This window comes from Castor canadensis, chromosome 3 (assembly GCF_047511655.1).
Source record: "Castor canadensis chromosome 3, mCasCan1.hap1v2, whole genome shotgun sequence".
In the NCBI taxonomy this organism is placed as follows: Eukaryota; Metazoa; Chordata; class Mammalia; order Rodentia; family Castoridae; genus Castor; species Castor canadensis.
Genome location: NC_133388.1, coordinates 185,192,103 through 185,212,022, shown reverse-complemented (window position 1 = coordinate 185,212,022; position 19,920 = coordinate 185,192,103). Strand labels below are relative to the sequence as shown.

Sequence of the window (19,920 nt, the reverse complement as noted above, 5' to 3'; positions counted from 1 at the left end):
TTTTTAAATATTTAAAAATATTTTAAAAAATATTTTTTACTGTGTTGGTTTTTGGTTTAATTTGTTTTAATCTTCCATCAATGTTGACATGTTTCTTTAATGCCAGAAGATTTTTCAGCATGTATTTAATTCTGGTACTTCCTGGAGGCTGGCATTTTCACTCCTTTGTGATTTATTTTTGACTATAGGTGGGGCTTGAGAAAATATCCAGTTTCAGGGTTCTTGGAAGATTCCTCTTTATCGGTTTCAGCCACTCATTGTTATTTTCAGGGTGAGATGATCAGTATCTTTCTTGCTCCCCCTGCAGACAACGGCCATGTCTAAAGTACTCTGCTTACTGCCTGCCTAAGTTTCATATTTTATGCCTGCTTCTGAGTTTATTGGATAGAGTCACTTTTTCATGAATGAAAAGAGTGTAGTAGGCCTTTCCAAATAAGTGATTAGAAATTAGCATCCTTGTGAGGTAAGATTGGCATAAGGAAAGGAATCCAGCAATGTGTTCTAATCCCTCATCTGTCTTTACTTGCAGTGTGACCTTAAGGTGTTCCTTCCCTTTCTCTCTTTTTTTATGTGTCAGTACTAGGGTTTAAACTCAGGGACTCATGCTTGCTAGGCAGGCACTCTACCACTTGAGCTACCCCTCCAGCCCATCCTTTCCTTTCTGAAAGCTTAGCTTTCTCATCTGTAAAATGGGCTCAATGCACCTATCTTGTTGGGCAGATGTTGGGAGTATGCTTGGCACATAGCAGGTATTCAGGAATTCTTATAGAAAAATAAAAAATATTTAATGTGCAATTGGGATCTTGACTTTCTAACTACACTGAAGCTAAAAAATGGAGCTGATAAAGTACTTTGGCCCAAAAAATATTCAGTCCTACAATGATGTAAAGTGTCCTCCTTATTCTAGTTTTTATCTTCTATTTAAAGTGTTACTAAAGCATCTTTCCAGTGAAAATTGAGTCCACAGATGTCAAACCAATTCCCTGAGATTCCTCCAGAGTAAGATGGGAGGTGAAAAAATATGATTAAAACATACCTTTTGAGTGGAGCAATGTGGAAAACACACATTGAAAGATGCAAATGCCAAGAACAGAAGAGCCTTGATTTCTGGGAATCCTTTGGCTGAATAATGTTACCTTTTCTGGTTTTCCATGTGTGACATATGGCAACTGCCTTTTCCTGAGTGTTTCTTAAAAATTTGTCCTTTGATGGGTCTGGGGTTCGGAGCACCGTGAGTCTATACTCCTGATCTGCCTCTTAACTTTGGGGAGGCTTCTCAACAAACCATTTCCACCCATAAACTGAGCACCATCATCATGCCACATAGTTCAGAATTTGTTTGAAGATTAAAAAACAATGCAAGTCAGGTAAGGTGGTACATGCCTGTAATCCCAGATTCAGAAGGTCAGTCGAGGCTACATAATGAGACCCTGTTTCAAAAAAAAAAAATCAAAAAAAGCTAAAAAAGTAAGAAAAGGAAAGGGAAAGAAAAGAATGGTCTTAGCAATTTAAAGAAGTACGTTTTTTTTCTCTGACAGCTCTGTGAGGGTTCACCTCTGTGCATCATATCCTGGCCAGCAACTAACACAGTGCCTGAAGCAGCGTTAAATATTTGTTGAATGAATAAATGTGGTAGGACCTTTCTACCAGTGACATTTTTAAAAACCATTATAAACACCTTGTGAATTGGAAATGATTATCAACACTTTGTAGAAGAGAACACCAAGATTTAGAAATTTTAAATAATGTCTCCCTTGTGTTGATGGTCGATCTGGAATTCTGACACAGGAGACATGATTCCAGAGTGCATTTTGTCTCCATCATGCCACACTGCCAGATTCTTCCTAGGAGCCATCCCTATTTATGTTCTGCTTTGTGGGTATTTCTGACTCTGATTTCCTGCAGATTGAGGGAGAATGTTTCTGCCCTTGACAACTGTAGGCAGAATGACTGAAATAAACTCCTGGCCTAATTCTTTAGAGTTGGTGGCCATTTGTGGCATAGTGAGGAAAAAAAAAAAGAACATGAGGACTTAAGAATACAACTTTACTGCTCTTCAACTCAATTATCTATATTTGTGTAATGGATCATCTCAAAACTTACTGACTTAAAAACAAGTAACACTTATTAACTAATGGCTTTTGTGAACTAAGAACTGTAGAGTGACTTTAACAGAGTGGTTCTGGCTGAAGGTGTTTCCAGGGATTTTGGTCAAGGCAGGGGCTGGAGGATCCACTTTCTGAAATGGCTTACTCACTTGGCAGTTGACAAAAGTCTTAGGATCTTTCTGGCTGTTGGTAGGAGGCCCCAGTTTCCTACCACGTGGACCTCTCCCAAAAGTTGCTTGCAACTCCTCATAACATGTTGGCTAACGTCCCCTAGAGAGTGTGCTCTAAGAAAGAGACAGCAGGGAAGAAGCTACAGTGCTCTTTAAGACCTAGTCTCAGAAGTCACACATGTTCAATTTTGCCATATCTAGTCAATGGAAGTGAGTCACAACTCCAGCCCACACTCAATGGTAGGGGAATTAGTTTTCACCATCTGAAGTAAGGAGTGTTAAGAAGTTGGTGGACATATTTTGAAGCCATCGTAGTGTTATTGCTACTATATTTATATGTACCACTATATTCTAGGACTATATTTTTATTTCTCATGGTATCATCAAATGATAAGGGACTTTGAAATCAGACAGATCAACATTTGAACACTGGGTGAAATTTTAATGTCTGTAAGCCTTGTTTCTCAACAATAAAATGAATGTGTCATAACAAAGCTATTTCATGGTTTTGTTGAGTAGATTATAGGTGATAAAGCCCTTGGTGAAATGTTTAACACAAGTAAGTATTCAAGTGGTGGGCTGCTTTCTCTTCCATTACAAAATAGCCCTTTCTTCCTCTCCCTACTTCTCAAGCATGTGTCTGATTTGGAACACTGATGTGAAAGACAGGTAGAGAATGATTCCCAAGTCCGTACTGTTTTCACCATGCCACATGGCCACTATCTTCATTTTCTGCACTATCAAATACAGTGACTTGTAGCAAATGTTAGATTGGAGAATTGACATAAAAATTCTCCAAATTTTCCAACTGGAAAGAAAATTTAGAGATTGTCCTCTATTCTTGCTCAAATTCTCATGCTTATTTGGAGTTCTTAAGTCTTTTCAATAAGATAGTCGTGAGTTTAAGTCTACATTCTCTCACTTGTTGTACTGCTACCTTTGAACCTCCTTTTTTAAGGAGATATTTTTAACCTATCTGCCCTGAAGTTTGTCATAAAGTTTAAGCCAGGGAAGACATATAGCTTTCTCTATAAACATTGAGCTATTATTCTCATCATATTTGTAGTTAGCTTCTGCACCTTTAGTCCTGATTAAAATACTTTAAACGCCACCTGAATAAACTGTGTATATTATGAGGGGGGTATACCACCTTTTCCTCAGAACCACAAATGTGCTTGGCTCCTTCCATAGATTATTTTATTTATTCATCACAAGAATGAAGTGAGGCCATAGTATTATTTCAATTTTGCAGACCAGGAAGTAGAAGGATAATAGGCTATATTTACTGTGCAGGTGCCTAGATGTGAGCCACAGATACTGTTTGAGAAAATGTTCTGCTTTATTGAATCTCTTGGGATAATGGTAGTGGAGACTCACAGAATGACAGGTGGTTTAGTGACCTGCATAACTGTACATTAGACTACTTGGCACAACTAAAAATTGATAATTCACCAAATCAGTTTAATTTAGTTTAGAAAAATGGCAATTTCTGAGGATACTACAGGCCTGTCACTGTGTTGGATCTTGGGGGACGGAATGGTGAAGGGCATTCCATGGGAAGACTGAGGTGGAGGAAGGACTTAAAGACTCCAAATAATGACAATCAGACAGGGTAGTACACACTGGTAGTAAACACTGGGGACTGGCAACCCAGGGGATTCCAGGCTGATGGAATTCTTGACCAAGCAGAGTCTCCTCATTATAAAGTCCACAGGCTCGAAATCAAGGTATCGGAGTGGACTAAATCCTGTGTCTGCTACTCTATTTGTCACCATTTTTTGTCTCCGTCATCAGTATTCACACCGATTGTTTTCCACAGTGCTAATTTTCCCTCCTAGCCCCCTTGCTTACTATTTGGAAACATCAGTCCTTACATCATTGCTGCTTCTGAATGAAGAGCTTTTTCAGTGGGGGCAGGACAGCTGAAAAAAGACATTCCAAGTTGGATAAAGACTGTTACTCTGGCTTTCCTCAAATTACTCCCATTATCACATGAGTTGCTGGTCTCAGTTGGAACAATGACCTGTAGAAAAGCAGGCAGGTAACTTAAATCTAAAGCGGGTAGGTATGTGTATTACAACATCTTATTGTATCCCATAAATCTGTATGATAATTATGTGTCAATTAAAAAAACTAAAAAAAAAAATAAAGCATGTAGAACTATACAAAATGAGATGGGAGAAATAGCTAGGTGCCTCTCAAAATCTGTTCTCTCTTTCTGCCTTTGTAACATAACCTTATTTTACACAGAGGAGCAGGCTAACTGGCTAACAGATTGTATTTAGTAGTCTCCTATGGCAAAAAAAAAGTTTTGGCCAATGAGAATCAGAGAGGAAGTAATGCAAGGCTTTTGGAAAGGTGGTTTAATAGAAGCTTCATTAACTGGAATTTTTCTTCCACCCCATCCTGTTGCCTTTTTTTCTTCTAGTCCACAATATTGACGCAATGGTAACACGCTAGCAGCCATTGTGGACTTCGAGGTGACAGGATGGGAACTGCAAGCTCAATGGTGAAGCATAATGAAGGATCTTGCATCCTAGATAACTATCATGCCACCAGATCAAGCTCAGATTTCCTACACCTGGATTTCTAGTATAGGAGAGAGATGGACATATATGAGTCATTGAAATCATTGGGGTTTTAGGATTTCTATTACAGGCAGCTGGTCATAATCTTAAAAGACAAAATTGAGAGTGTCTGGATGGGGGTAGTGGTGGTTGAAGATGGTAAGGTAAAGAACCAAAGAAGACTCCATGTTCTTGACCTGGGTAACCACATGGGTAGTGGTCCCACTCATCGAGAAAGACTACATATGGAGATTAGAAGAGGGGAGGATGAATATGACTTGCAAATCTTAAGGTAGAAGATGCTGTTGAGCACTCAATTGTGGGAGTCTTATAGGTAGCTAGATACAGACATAGATATGGATTTGGCTGTAACTAGCCCATGTGTGATATGTAAAACTACAGGGTGGGTTAGAATATCCAGGATTGGCTGGGTGAGCTTGTGGGACAACTGAGGGTGGTACCTAGCTTTGTACAGACATCTTTAGGATTCTGGGAAGGATGTGGTAACTGTAACATGGCTGGATTTTATTACACTTTGTCCACAGAGTCACATGCTGATAGGGTGCCAAACAAACAACATTAAACATTTAGCTTCTCCATTCCTAAAGAATCTAAGACAGAGACGGTTGTCAGGTAGAGGTCCCAGCATGTGCTAACTAGTGTTAGCAAGTTGATAGGATTTCAGCCATGCAAAGCTTTGTGATGTCTGCACATATCAGTCTTAAGAGCTGTAAAGTATTGAAGGAGGTCAACATATTTTTTTTAACACTTAAAGATTCATCAAGTAGTAGACAGAGTTTGGGGATTAGGCATAACTGGATGTATATTTTAGCTCTGAAAGCTTCCACTTACACTACCTCACCATCTCAGCCCCATTTCCTCATAGGAAAATGGCAGTCATGCTCCTACTTCATGGTGATGCTGTGAGAAATATGGATAGCACATTTAAATGATCAGAATAGTACTGGAACACTTGGGACCCATAATTCGTTATGTCATTTGTTTAACAGGAGGCTAAAGACCTAGGAATCTGGGGCTCAGTTTATAGATGTTGCCAGACTGAAGATTCCATCATTGTAGGGTTTTCTTGATCAAAATAAAAGAACTTTAGTGTACAATTTTTAAAAAGAATGAAGTGGTGCAGAGCTGGCATACTGCGTAAGTCCATGGGATGCCATTTTCATTATATTTATGCAAATAACTACCCTGGAGTGGAGCAGTGTGCAACCTCTAAGGCTATATGCAGTGACCCTGCTTGGGAGACACTTTTTTTTTTTTTGCAGTGTGCTTAGTAATAATGTCTGCTACGCATTGAAATAAGAAGAGTTATGGCTATCATTGAGTTTCCCTTTTGTTGTCCTTGCTTGAGGTCAGACTTCCCAAGACCTCTTAGAGCCCCACTTGCCCTACTTTCTGTGATGGACTTAGAGCTATTTTCTTGCTCATACTTGCTTTTTCTTTTTCATACAAGCAGTTCCTTTTTCCTGGAATTCTCTTCCCTCATTTGGCTTCCTGGTAAACCTGCTCTTTGTTAAAGAACCAGCATTATTGCTACTCCTCTGGTTGCTGTCCCTGTGTTGCAGCTCTGGGTGTTACTCAATGGATCCCTCTCTGTGTGATCATGATGGCTTGGCCTTACTTTTGTCACTGCTGTTGGGAGAGAACCCAAACTCCTCACCCTGCCTTAGGAGGGTCAGTGCACAATCACCTGTTCATCTGCCTCTCTAGCCATTCCTTCCCATGCTGTGTGCATGCTGACTCAGACCTCGACCTTGATTTGAGTCAGGAGGAGTACATCTTGCCATGAATTAGGGCTTATTGTTGAAGAGGTCTATAATACAAACACATTTTCTTAGCCCTGTCATGTGCTTTACATTTTCAACATCAAAACTTGTGGTACTAACTAGCCGTGTGTTGCTATTTAAATCCAGATGAAGTGAAATGAAATGAAATAAAAAGTTCACTTTCTTATTTGCATCACCCACCTTTCAGGTGCTCAGTTGTCTCAGGTGGCTGGTGGCTTCCCTGCTGGAAAACACAGCTTTGGATCTAGTCCCTCACTCAAGAAAGGCATAGTGGCCTGTGCCACTCTAGCTCTTTGAAATGCTTGAGAGAAAAAGGTACCTTAGAGTCTTGTTCCTACTGTTGTTCTCCCAGGACCAGCAGTAGCTGCATCACCCATTGCTGTTAAGAATGCCAAAATCTCAGACTTAATGAATCAGACCTACTGAGGCGGAGCCTGCATTGGAACAAACACCTCCCTAAGATTTGCACTTGAAGACGTCTTGCCATTGAAATTGGCAAGTTACTGCCTTGAACAGTGCTGCTTTCAGCCATCTCTCTTTAGGTATTCTCAAGAGTTTTGCATATTGAGAGCTCAGTAGGGGCCTTAAAAACAACACAAGGGCCAGGTGTGGTGGGGAAACACTTAGGAGGTTGTGGCAGGGGGATCTTGAGTTCAAGACCAGCCTGTGCTACAAAGTGAAACCCTGTCTCAACAAGCCAAATCAAATCAAACAAACAAAAAACCAGTGATGATATGGAGATTAAAAAATAAATAAATAAGTAAATTAAGTAATTAAAAAATCTGAAAAGTAAAATATATAGAAAGCTTTTTATAAAACCAAACCTGTGGGTATCTGGGTCTCACCCTCAAGGTCCTGATGGAATTCTTCTGGAGTGGATCTTGGTACCAGGAGTTATAAAAACTCCCAGGAGATTCTTATGTGCAGTCAGGATTGAGAATGCCTGCTTTAGGAACAAGACAGTGTGGTCAGGAAAAGCATGAAAAACACAGGTGCCTAACTATAGAATCACTTTTTTCCCTAACTCTGAATCCACTGTTCGTTCTATGGCACCATAGCTGCACGCTCATCCACTGAGTTCTACAGAAGCACTCTGGACTCATGGAGTTTTTCCTTTTTGTCTACTCTGTTTCTCCACTTGAAGCAGTCTCCCTGATATCCCCATGTGGCACAAACGCAGGAATTGCATCCAAACTGCTTGTTGATGTCAAATTGGTGGCTGATGGATTTGCCATCTGCAGGAGCCTACCTTGAACAGTCACTGCTGGGTACAGGGCTTTGAATGCTCCTGGTGGAGATCAGTACTCTATTGTGAAAGCAGCTGGCTGACAGACAGACACCATGGGGTGTCGTCTCTTGTCTTCAGGCACACTGGCTCTGGAAAGAGTTCAGGTCACAATCATGAGGGCTGTGGGTGAGGGAGCTACTAATAAACCCACCAGAGCCCCACAGCTCCACTGCATCAGGTCTGCACACAGAACAGTGGTGTGGGCCTTCGTGCCACCCATTAAGAGGGCCTGTAGGCCAGGCAGACAAGCTGCACCATGTGCATGTGCCTGTCAGTCAGCTATACCCTCCATGAGAGTAAACCTCAAACTTGGTCTGCAGAAAAGTGCTGGCTCTCTTCTCTCTCTCTCTCTCTCTGCCTCTCTCTGTCTCTCTCTCTCTCTCTCTCCTCTGCCTGTCTCTGTCTCTCTTTTCCTTTCTCCCTCCCTTCCTCTGTGAATTTTCCTCATGGCAGGTAAAGTGGAGCCATGGGCAGAAAAGCACCAGTTGTAATCAAGCTATTAACCTATAACCTATATCTACAGAGCACTTACATTGTGCCAGAAAGCCTGCTGAATTATTTTATTCATTTCCTCATTTAATTCTCACACTAACACTGTAAGCTAGGGATGGATTTCACTGGTGAGAAAGCCCAAGCTCACCGATGCTATGTGACATGTTCAAGGTTTCATACTGAAGAAGTGGTAGAACTGGGATTTGAACCTACATCTGCCACTCCACAAGACCCCTGCTCTTTATAATCACATAGCTCAGTCTCCCAGCACATGTGTGTAAAGGCTCTCAGGGCATCATTCTTGTGCAAAAGAAGATGCTGAGTGGATAGTGTCGTAATGACTACATACGGGGCTCTGTGACACTTCCTGTTCTAGTTTTAAATCTGGATATAAATTATAAGCACGCATTGCTCCAACCTGATGAGCATTTTACAGATGTATAGACCTGAATAACCATGATGCAGTTAAAGACACAGGTATTTTCACCATCCCAGAATTGTTTTCTTGCTCTTTCCCATTCAGCATCTACAAGGTAATATGATTTCTACCAGCATAGATTAGTTTTCTTGGTCTTGAACACACACACACACACAACCACACACATGTTGAATAATATTGTATGTATTCTTTGTGTTTGACTTCTTTTGCCTAATTTATTTTTGAGATTCACCCATGTTATAGCATTCATCAGTAATTTTGTTACCTTTTTGGGCACAGTAACCATAACACAATTTGTTATCTATTGGCTCACTGTCTATCACAATTTTTTGTTATCTATTGGCTCATTGATGAGCATTTGGGTGTATTCTTTCCATTAGGCTGTAAATTCCTATTAGGTAGGACAAAAACATACATGATGCTATGTTCTCTTCAACCTAATTTCTTAACATGCCACACCACCTGGTTCTACCCAGTTGTGAGTGTGGTAGCTTACAAAGGAGAGGATTTTGAAGATGTTTCTAGCAAGAAACATAGGGCTTGAGATTCCATTCAGCAGGTCAACCTGAAACCAAATAAGTATCTGAAACTAAAGCTAGTGAGTTTCCTCTAAGTACCTCCTTATAGAGATCATTTGTTTTTGAATTGTTTCCTCCCTTGGCAAGCTAGGAGACAGACATAAGCCATTGATATTCATTGCATGGAATCCACGTATGAATTTTCATTGAGCTTTGAGAACTAGGATGAGCAAAGAGGTTGCTTGCTGCCTCATCTGAAAAATGAACATAATATAGCCAGATGTGGTTATAGAGCAGTGGATGTTAAAGCAAAATGCTTCCTAAACCACAAGGGGCCTTTGCCATTCATGAGGATTTTACACATAATCCTCAAACCTTCTACCACAGCAACATTCTCACAGCACATTCTTGAGATTCTCAATACATATGGCTGCAATCACATCGGTTTGGGAACTGCTGCCTAGTAGATGTAGCTTTTGGCGTATCCCAATGTACATTAACTAATACGCTAAGGAACGTGACAGCCTTCTGGAAAGCCACTGAGCTGAGTATCTTCCATTTATCTATCTGATGCTGCCTCCACCTTCCTACACCTGCTGCATTCCTTGTAAAGTAACCCCTGTGAACTAAGTCAATACAGTCTCGTGTTTCTGGTGTCTGATGGGCTCAGAAGAAGAAGGTGAGCACTAACAGGAGATTGAAGAGTGCTATGAATGGAGTTAGGGTGAGCGCCTTCTGCAGAACCATCTTGATTAAAACGCTCAGCTCCTTTTCTTACCTTGTCCTCTTTGACACCAGGTTTCGGTAAATGGCCCATCTCTACCCCCAGCCAGCCTGTGGCATAACTCTATCACTAACCCTTGGGTACTGAAATATTTATTAAAGTTTCCTGACACCCTGTTCTCACTTTGTAACTACTGTCTTTAAAACTCTCTTGCAATTGCCTTTATCTGAATGTGCTCCAGTTGCCTGCTGAGAGCCTGTCAGATACATCAGTCCTACGCCCTTTACAAAGCCCTGTGTTTCACAAACATATCAGATAATAACCTCTCTCTCTCCTTCATTTTCCTTTATTACCTAAGAGAGTCTTGTGGAATTAGTGGAGAATATTGGGGAATGTACTCCTTTGTCCCCCTATACATCAACTCTCGTATTTCTGAATCTAACAATTTTTTTTTCATTTTTATTAGCATATAGTCATTGTACAGGGGAGATTTGTTGTGACAATTCTGAATAGCTTTACATTATACATGGTTAGATCACCCCTTCCGCCTCCCCCGCCCCCGCCATCCTCTCTCAATCTCATGTAAAGCAATTACAACAGTTTTCATCATCTATTTCCTTTACGTTTATGAAGACCATCAACCCTATTCCTTCATCTTCATCTCCTCCATTCACCCTTCCCCTTCCCACAAGCATCCCCCCCCACTGTACCTATTTTACAGTCCTGTCTTTCATTATCAATTCCAAAGTCAATGTTCAAAAGGGTTTTTCAATGTATCCCAGATGTCAATATGCTTTACTTTGGTCAGTTCAACCCCCTCTGTCACTCTCTCTTACCCCTTCCCTCCTCCACCCCTAATACCTATCTCTTCCCTATACCTATCTCTTCCAGTGTCTTTCCTACTACTTCCAGGAGTTGTTTCAAAGTTTCAGGCCTTATATAACTCCATTGCATAAATATATATATATATATATATATATATATATATATATATATACACACACACACATACACGTCTATCTGTCTATCTATATATCAGTTTCTTAATCCATCAGTTGTAGTGCATCTGTGTTGTTTCCATGACTTGGCTATCATGAACAGTGCTGCAATAAACACCAATATACAAGTATCTCTGTATTGCATCCTGACTTACATTCCTTTGGGTGTATACCTGTAATGGCATCACTGGATCATATGACAGTTTTACTTTTAATTTTTTAAGGAATCTCCATATAGCTTTCCACAATGGTCGTACCAAGTTACATTCCCACCAACAGCATGGAAGGGTTCCTGTTGCACAGCATCCTCACTAAAATTTGTTGTTTTTTGAACCTATTTTAGAGTTACTGAGTTCTACAAAGGTAGAACAACTGGTCCATTATACTAAAAAGCAAGATAGAAGCTGACTGTGGACCTGCCCCAAAATTGAATTTGGATATGGCCCACTTAGGTCAGGAATGGGGTCTTAACAGAAAATTTCTGTTGGATGGGTTGGGATTCAGAATCTCAGGACTGCAACCTTGATGCATGAGGATTAAACCAGTCAGCCTGTAGTGGAGTGTTAGCATTTCAACCATTCAAGGTGGTCAGATTGTTATGTGATGAACTGGAGCAATGACTTCCAAGAGCTAGCATGGTTAGTCTAGTCCTCTCATTACATGCTTAAATTATCCTCTGAGGATGAATTGAATGATAAAAGAAGATATCAGAAGAAGGAAATCTTACTAAAAAACCCTTTATTTTAACAAACTGCTTGTCACGGATGGGTGAGTTTATCCTGGTTTCTTAGGGAAAGAGGGCTTACCAAATATTTAATTGTGGTAATATACACTATCTTTGCTTCCTTTCCTTTCTCCTCTATTCTCATTTGTAAAAGTGGTCTCTTCACCAATGCAACTTTTGTATTCAAAGTGTACTTTTATTTTTTTCCTTTATTTTCCTATTGCTGGTGGCCTAAATCAGGATCTTATTATCTCTAATTAAGATCAGTATAGAAGTTTTTCGTTAGTCTCTCAGCAACCAGTGTCTCCCTCCTTTAATACATACTCCATAAGTCTTCAAGTACCTTGCACTGTAGACCACGCATCTTTTCAAACATTGGCCTTATAGAGCTCATGACAAGTTCCCGGAACACTGCCATCCTAGAAAAATGCCAGCATCCTTCAGCCACCAAAAAAGGTGGCACATCTTTATCTTGCAACATTTTATTCTAGGCCAGGGGATGGAACCCCACCAGTGTAGGGTGGTGTGAAGTGGTAACACAGTTTAATTGTGCTGTTCATAGGTCCATGCAGGAGGCCACACTGACCTGTCTTCCCTATGACATTAATGAAGTACTTTCAGAATTCTGCAATTAAAGTTGATGTCACTCGAGGATGGAGCTGCACAGGGTCAATCACAGCCACATGGGTATTTGACAGTGTGAGGATTATTGCCACACTTTTTGCCACATAATTGCCTGTTTGATGAAAAGCATTATTCTCCCATTTCATAGATGAGAAAACTGATGTTAAGAGGGGGTAAATAATGTGGGTTTGTAGTCATCCAACTTCTATTGACCTGAAATGAATGTCATCTTCACATTGACAACCAGAGAAGTGAAGGGATGGGAGCAGGGGTTTCCCTCTTTGGTTGTATTCCCTGCTCCCTCAGATTCGTTGCTTGATTTCCCTTCCATCTGGTGAATAATTATTTTCATGTCAGTTTTATAATGTGTGGATTCCTGGCCAAACAAATCACTATTTAACCATATGCATGCTGGCTTGCTAGATCCAGGAAGGCTGAACTTACTCAGATGTTTCCCTTCAACTTGTGCACAAACATGGATGTTTGTGGATTGTGGAAGGGTAGTTCCTGCTAGCTTGAACTGTCCAGTCAGAACTAACATTTGAAGTCATCTGAAGTTGAGAAAATTCAGCTAAAGCTGGTTTTAAGAGGTGGGGAAATCAGAGATAACATACTTTTCTCTGAGGCAAAGAAAGGAAAACATTTTCTTTACAACTTCCTGCTCTTGAAGGCCCTGTCATTCACTATATACTGAATGCCTTAGGTCTGCCAGGTTGGGTTCTGGGGCACAGAGATTAAAAATGGCTATTTTCATGGCTCTAAGGAACTTATTAGTGGTTTAGCAAGAAGGGCACAAACAAATGATTGCAATACAGTGTGACTGGCTCTGTAATTAGAAGGCGCAAATTATTCTCTGGAGCACAGAAGGAGGAACAGGGGTGGCATTTTTCCAGTGTCTCTGAGCAGCGGTGCTACACCCCCCTGCATTGTAGGTGTTCCTGGGTAATTTTGCAGCCATGCTGAGGGACTGTATCTTTTCTTCTCAATTCTCAAAGAGGTAAAGCAATCTTCCCTGAGTCCCACAGGCAGGGTTGACAGCTCTTATTTAAGTTGCATGCAGCCTTCTTGGAGGCTTGGGATTGTGCCTGTTCACATGGAGTCTGAGCTGAAGGCCAAGGCGGGATGTACCAATCTGAAAGAGGTGAAAGGCTTTGCAGGCAGAGCAAGTCTAGGCCACGAGAAATCAAAGAAGCTGAAAGCATGGAACTTTAGGAAAATGCCAGTACTTCTCTGGGACCAGAGAGAAAGTGAGAGAGGAAAAATGAGAGAAAGGGCCAGTAATGATTATAGCACCAGCTTAATATTTAACAATGGGAAGGATATCAAGGATGGTCTCAGATGCTGATAGACTAATGGGGGCAAAAGAGGCAGTATGATACCAAGCAGGGCACCCAGATCTGGATTCTTAGACTGTAGCCTTGTTTCTGGAGCTACAGTTAGACCTCTGTGAACTTTGGACTGTTGTTTAACCCCTTTGAGCTCAGCTTCCTTATTTGTGAATTGGGGGCAATCTTCAGTGTTATTCCTAGAGCTGGGTTTAAATAGCACCCCAGGTACGGATGTGACTTGCAAATGCTGGGGTGGTGGACAGACCCAGTTTGGAGCTCTGCAGTTAGGAGCATCCCAGTGACTGTGGAGTAAAGGAGTGCTCTTTCTTCAGCAGGATTTTTACCAAAAAAGGAGTGAAAATGGCTTTTGTGCATTGTCTGTTTCTCTCTCTCTCTCTTTTTTTTTTGTTTTGCAACTGTTCTGCTAAAATTTCTCTTTTGTTCTTCAAGGCCAGTTGTAGGCTGCCTTATGCATCCTTGGAGAGACGAAGCACTCAGGGGAGCCACACTGGTATGGCTGTCACTCTAGATGGAGAGACAAATGTGAAGTTGGTTCACAGATAAAGGAAACAGAGACTCAGAGATGAAGCAATCAATAGCCAAGGTTCTTTGGATAGTGAATTCTAGAGAAAGAAGCAAGCTTAGGTGTGCTGGGTCCTGATGCCTGTGTTCTCACTGTCTTCTGCTGCCTGAAGGAAACACTCTTTGGAGCACTTGCAAATGGCATTCAAAAGCTGTCAGTTAAGTTCAAGCCAGGGTCAAGGTGGAGTCAACAGGAGGTGATGAGTATCCTGGCGGAGACTTTACTGTGGTTTTTACTAGCCAACCTTCAGAACCCCCAGCCCCCAAAGCCAGCAGGTGAGATCAGCTTGGGCTGTAATGAGCTAACAATTGACAGTGAGAAAGTCTCTCTTCTTGACTCTAGTTGGCAGCAAGAGAGCAAGTCAGGAATGAGGAACTATAAAGTCACTGGGAGATTTTGCTATTTGGACTGTTTCCTGGAATACTATAGTCAAATAAGGCAAACCCTGATAAGAGTTCAAGTGTGTGTGTGTGTGTAAATTTTTAAAAGAAGCCTTATTTAAGCACATCAGACTCAAGCCTTATGGAAGAACTATCTTTAGTTTGGCAAGAATGCCTGCTCTGTTGAAGATGTCTGCAGGTAGTGCACATGTCCATTAGGGATGTTCTGTCAAGATGCATCAGCATCATCTGGGTTCTTGTTGCCCCCAGCTCTTTTTCCAGAAAAGAGACAGGGAACCGGAACACCTCCAGGATATCTTGGGAATGGCATTCAAAAAGCCACAGCTGTCCTGGCTAAGCCCTGGCAAGCATTCAGAGCATACATTATTTATGTTAGCAATCTCTGTCAGTGCCACATCTGGGGATAAAGGATCAAACTCCGACAAATTTAATTAAAGCTCATCACGTAGATGAAATTTGAGATGCTAGACTAGGCAATTTGTAATGGCTAGAAAATGCCCTTCTAAGCCTTGTCTAAAGCATTGGCTTTTTGGCATCTCCCAGAGAAAGCCTTCACCAGATACACCCCAGAGAGATGACACCTTTTAGAGTTTCAGGGGCCACATGAAGGTTGGTGATGGATGTTTTTCCTCAGGGGCGATTATGGCTCTTTAGTCCAATAGCTCTCCTATTCATACCATATTAAGGGCTTAATAAGAACTGAAATGGTGCTGTTGGTAGCTTGAAAAGCTGATGTAAACTCCAGGGCTCTTTAGAAAATATAATACCCCTGGGAAAATACATGGCATAAAACCATAAATGAAACACAGCTCACCGATGCATTGATAAAGGCCAAACTGGTATTACAGTCTGCTGGGAAAGAGGACTCATTCCTAGTAGTGACATTTGTACATTTTGGGGGTAGGTTGAGAACCAAGAGAGAGAATGTGTCTTGCTGGAACTTGCTTGAGGAACCTATATAGGGCATGCCAAGCCCTTCCCTCATTAGCTATTTGACTCTTCCTACAGGCCCAAACATATTACCTGGGCCGTTGCGAAATGAGAACAGTGTGGGACAAAGAACACATTGTTAAATTGCAGAGTTGCACAGTTATTGCCTGGAGCGCCAGGTTAAAGGAAACTGAACTCTGGGATTGTGCGGCATTCTCTGTATACCTAGCCCAGTCTAAGCCTCCTGTTCCTGAGAAACTTGCTGGGTTCCTGCCCTTTGATTCAGAGAAAGCAGCTTTCCAGCTGGGGAAGATTCCCTCCCCCACAGAAAATAAAATAAAGTCAATAGCACATAAAAATTCTTTGTACTTTTCTCAGTGCCTTTCATCTGTTGAGCTCAAAGGACGATGAGGGTATTAACTCTGACTACACCCCTTAGTAGGTAGGAGGAGAGTTTGTTCATCCCTCTGTTTTATGGATTGGACCTGAGATATGGAGAGGTTAAGCAATTTGCCCAGGGTCACACAATTTGCCAGGCAGGGGTGGAACTGGGAAGAAAAGTCAATTTTCCAACTTCTAGTCTAGTGCCCCCTGCAGGATAAATATGGTGATGCAGCTGATAAAAATGGCAGTTTTAACATGGAAATGGAATTACACATTAAGAGTAGAAAAAGAAAACTGAATTAATTATGCTGATGTCTTCATTTCCCAGAGGATGAGGCTGGGGGAGCTGTAATTTTCCACAGTGAAATACGTAGTTAGTTACAGAATAGAATCCATAATTTTGGCTCTTGATTTTCAGTACAAGATGGTTTCCACATCACTGTAGGGAGCCCTGCCAGCAGCCCCTCTGTATCTATATGAGTTTAGCACACACTACAGTACCTAGGAATTTAAATTGTGCTCGAAAAATTCTTGACAGACAATTGATAGTCTCATATTAGCTTTCCTACTCTCTACTTTGTGTTCATTTTTCAGCATTCAATTTAGACCCAGAAAATTGGGAAATTCCATCTGATCACTTCAGCACTGCTCTTGTCCCTATCACTTGAATACCACTCTTGGCTCTGGGATCAGGCATCATTTCCACTTTAAGTCTGTCCTGCCCCTCCTCTTTAAAATTCAACCCCCATAGGCTATGTTCCCACAATTCCTTGGCCCTAACTGCCACAGAACCTGAAATATTTGCCTACCATATGTGATTGACTTGTCCCCTTTCCCCACCACACCTTTTACATGAATTGAATCATGCAATTCATGTAAACCTTATAGCAATTCTGAGTTGCATATCTGAGCCATTTTTAACAAATGAAAAAAGACAAGGGTGAAATAATTTTGTGAGGGTCTCTGTTAGTGAGCACAAGTCCTTTAACAGCAGTTCTGTGTTGTCTCTGTTGAGGACACCATCTATTTTTTTCACCTCTCTCTCTTTGCCACAGGGACTGGAATGATGATGATCACTTGTGACACCGAGTTGGTTTGAAAGGAAATGAATCAAAACCCACCCTCTGTCACTACCAGAGGTAAATCATGTCCTCTTATGTCCAAACATGTAGGTGAATGTATATGTTCCATACATCTGCAAATCCTTTCATCTAGTCTAATATATCTTTAAAGTCCTTGCTTTCATAGAAACATGTGTAGGACAGTGATTATAATAGGGAAATGGAAATGTCTTAGTCACTTGGGAAGATTTTTCTAAATATCCCTTCAATAACCAGATTCCTACATGACCTCCAAATTCTTCTGTAGTTGAGAATTTTGGAAGAGGTATGTTAGTTCAAGCTACACTAAAACTAAAACAAAAAGACTCCATATGTACAAAGGGTCCTTAAGTTCACTGTAAGTTGAACATATCATAAGCAAAAATGTACTTAATATATGTAACTTACAGAACATCGCTTGGTCTGTTTACCTTCGGTGTGCTCAGAACACTCACATTAACCTGTAGTTAGGCAGAATCATCTGACACAAAGCCTGTTTTATAAGTAAAGTGTGGAATATCATGCAATTTTTCGAATCTGTACTGAAAGTGAAAAATAGAACGGTTATATGGGAAAACTTGCATACCATATACAGTAAAAACAGAGGTAAATGAAACATTATAAGTTGCAGACCATAGTAAGCTTCAGCTTATTAGAATTTTATTTCTTCCTCAATGTGACACTTCTGAAGATGGGTGAACATGTTGTAGAGTGACTCTACTCTATGTGTTCATTGAGAAACCTGGGTGACAGAACTCTGCTATGTTTTACATTGTTCTTAAGATTGCCATGGTGCTCTTGAGCCAGCCAGCAACAAAGGGAAAAGAGCTTGATGAAGCATAAGCTGCAGATAGATATGGTCGAGGTCTGGAAGTCATACAATCATACTTGAACTGCAAGGGAGGGGAATGAAATTTGGCTATGTGCCTGGGAAAAGAACAAATTTTTTCTAAACTTAGATCCTTGATGATGCCATCTCAATATAATCCCTGTGTTGGGATCCCCTTTTTCATTCATTCACTTATTCATTCAATCAGTTACTAAAACCTTAATTATTAACATAGGGGTCTATTATGTATTAAGCGTGATAGTTACTAGACAGAGGCAAAGGCAAAGGACTTGCCTCATAGATTAATATGGAAACAGAAATAATTAAAGCAGTTACCCAGATCAATGCCCACTTACAGCTTTGCAAGTGCTGGTTTTGAAAAAAAAAAAAGCATATGGTGTCATGAGAGCTTATAACAGAGTTTCAAGCTTGGTTGGATCAAGGGTAATTTCTTTGACACTGTGTTTTCTGAACAGAGATCTCAAAGAGAAATAAAGTTGACCAATCAATTGAAGGGTGAGAGCCAGAAAGAAACTTTCATTACCAGTCTCACGTAAAATTGTGAATGACAAGACCATCCCTTTTGCAAAGGGGAGAGGGATGTTGCAAATGCATGATTTAATTTAGTGCAGGGACCAGAAAGCTTGTCTTCACTCAATTAGTAGCTTTGTCAGTGACCAGTGGTAAGGTCCTCCAAGCGTGGACAACCAGCCTGGACCAGTAGTGGACAAGCAATCTAACACCTGAGGTTGGTGTTAAGAGACTCCTTGATGATGCTCAGCTGAGGATGGTTGGGAAGCTCTGGTGTAATCACAGTCACATCATTTCCTGGCCTCAGGCTGTCCTGTTCCCTGAGTTAACTGAAACAATCTACAGTTTGCTCTTCTGGTGCATATGATTTTTTCACCATTGCTGTGGGGCTCTGGTCATGTCAACATTCACGGAACTGTACCATGTTGTGTTGTAGCATGTCAGGAAGTATCCTACAATAACAGGGTACAGGAAGTCTGGCACAATGCAAGGGAAAAACAAGCATGAGAAAAAGAGGGAGGTGAGCAAAGTCATTTATTTGTAAGATAATGAGCAGGTTGGACATTTTCTTTTTGAAAGCTTCTGGTTTCCCAGGGGTAACACCCCACAGGTAGCAGAGCTCTGTGGACTGTTTATAATGATGCATGATCCAGTCTTGACTATAATTTTATATCTATCTATAGATCTATATGTATGTATGTATGTATGTATGTATGTATTTATTTTAAAAGTTTGCCTTGCCAAGAAAAATATTAATGAGGTATTGCACCATTTCTCCTCCAACTGCTTATGTGAAAATGCTGCATCCAAATGAGATTCCTTGGGGTTTGAGATGCAAGCTGGAGAAGAGTTACCCACATAAGCTTTTTCTCTGGCACAAGTTCTGTGGTGGGAATGGCAATGTTTATTTAAAAAGTACACTTGGTCAGTCTGCCTTTTCTATAGATAGATTTAGCTACAAACAGTGGAATATAATGACTCATTTACCTTCGCTTGGTCATGATCTCTCTATCTATGATCTGGGAATATGTTTGTAAGTAAGACTTTTGAAGTCTGCTGATCAAAAGTGCAGGATGAAGCCCTTTGTAGGGTTCAGTGTGGAACAATTTGTGTTGGAGGTGTTGGTCAGGCAGGCTGGGGACAGTGGTGTGTGGTGGCTTCTGAAATCTTAGCTATCTGACCCCTTCATGTTATTTTCTTTCCAGAAGCTCTTTGCTAGATTAGACCTCATCCCCCTACCAAATTTCATTCACTCATAGTTTGTTTAAACTCACTTTAACCAATGCAATAATACTGATGAAATGGTAGGTTTGAAAGGTTAGGTATTTGATACTCATACATGTTAAACTATTTAATTATTAGAATTAAAAATATCCT

At 40.8% G+C, this 19,920-nt stretch overlaps 1 long non-coding RNA gene across 1 annotated transcript in view; it reads left to right on the top strand.

The window, feature by feature from the left end:
• Positions 1-19,920, top strand: part of LOC141421380 (uncharacterized) — a 50,752-nt gene that overhangs the window by 18,402 nt on the left and 12,430 nt on the right. The window contains exon 2 of the long non-coding RNA XR_012445969.1: positions 17,139-17,222. This is a non-coding gene — a long non-coding RNA (uncharacterized lncRNA). The remainder of the gene's footprint in view (positions 1-17,138; positions 17,223-19,920) is intronic.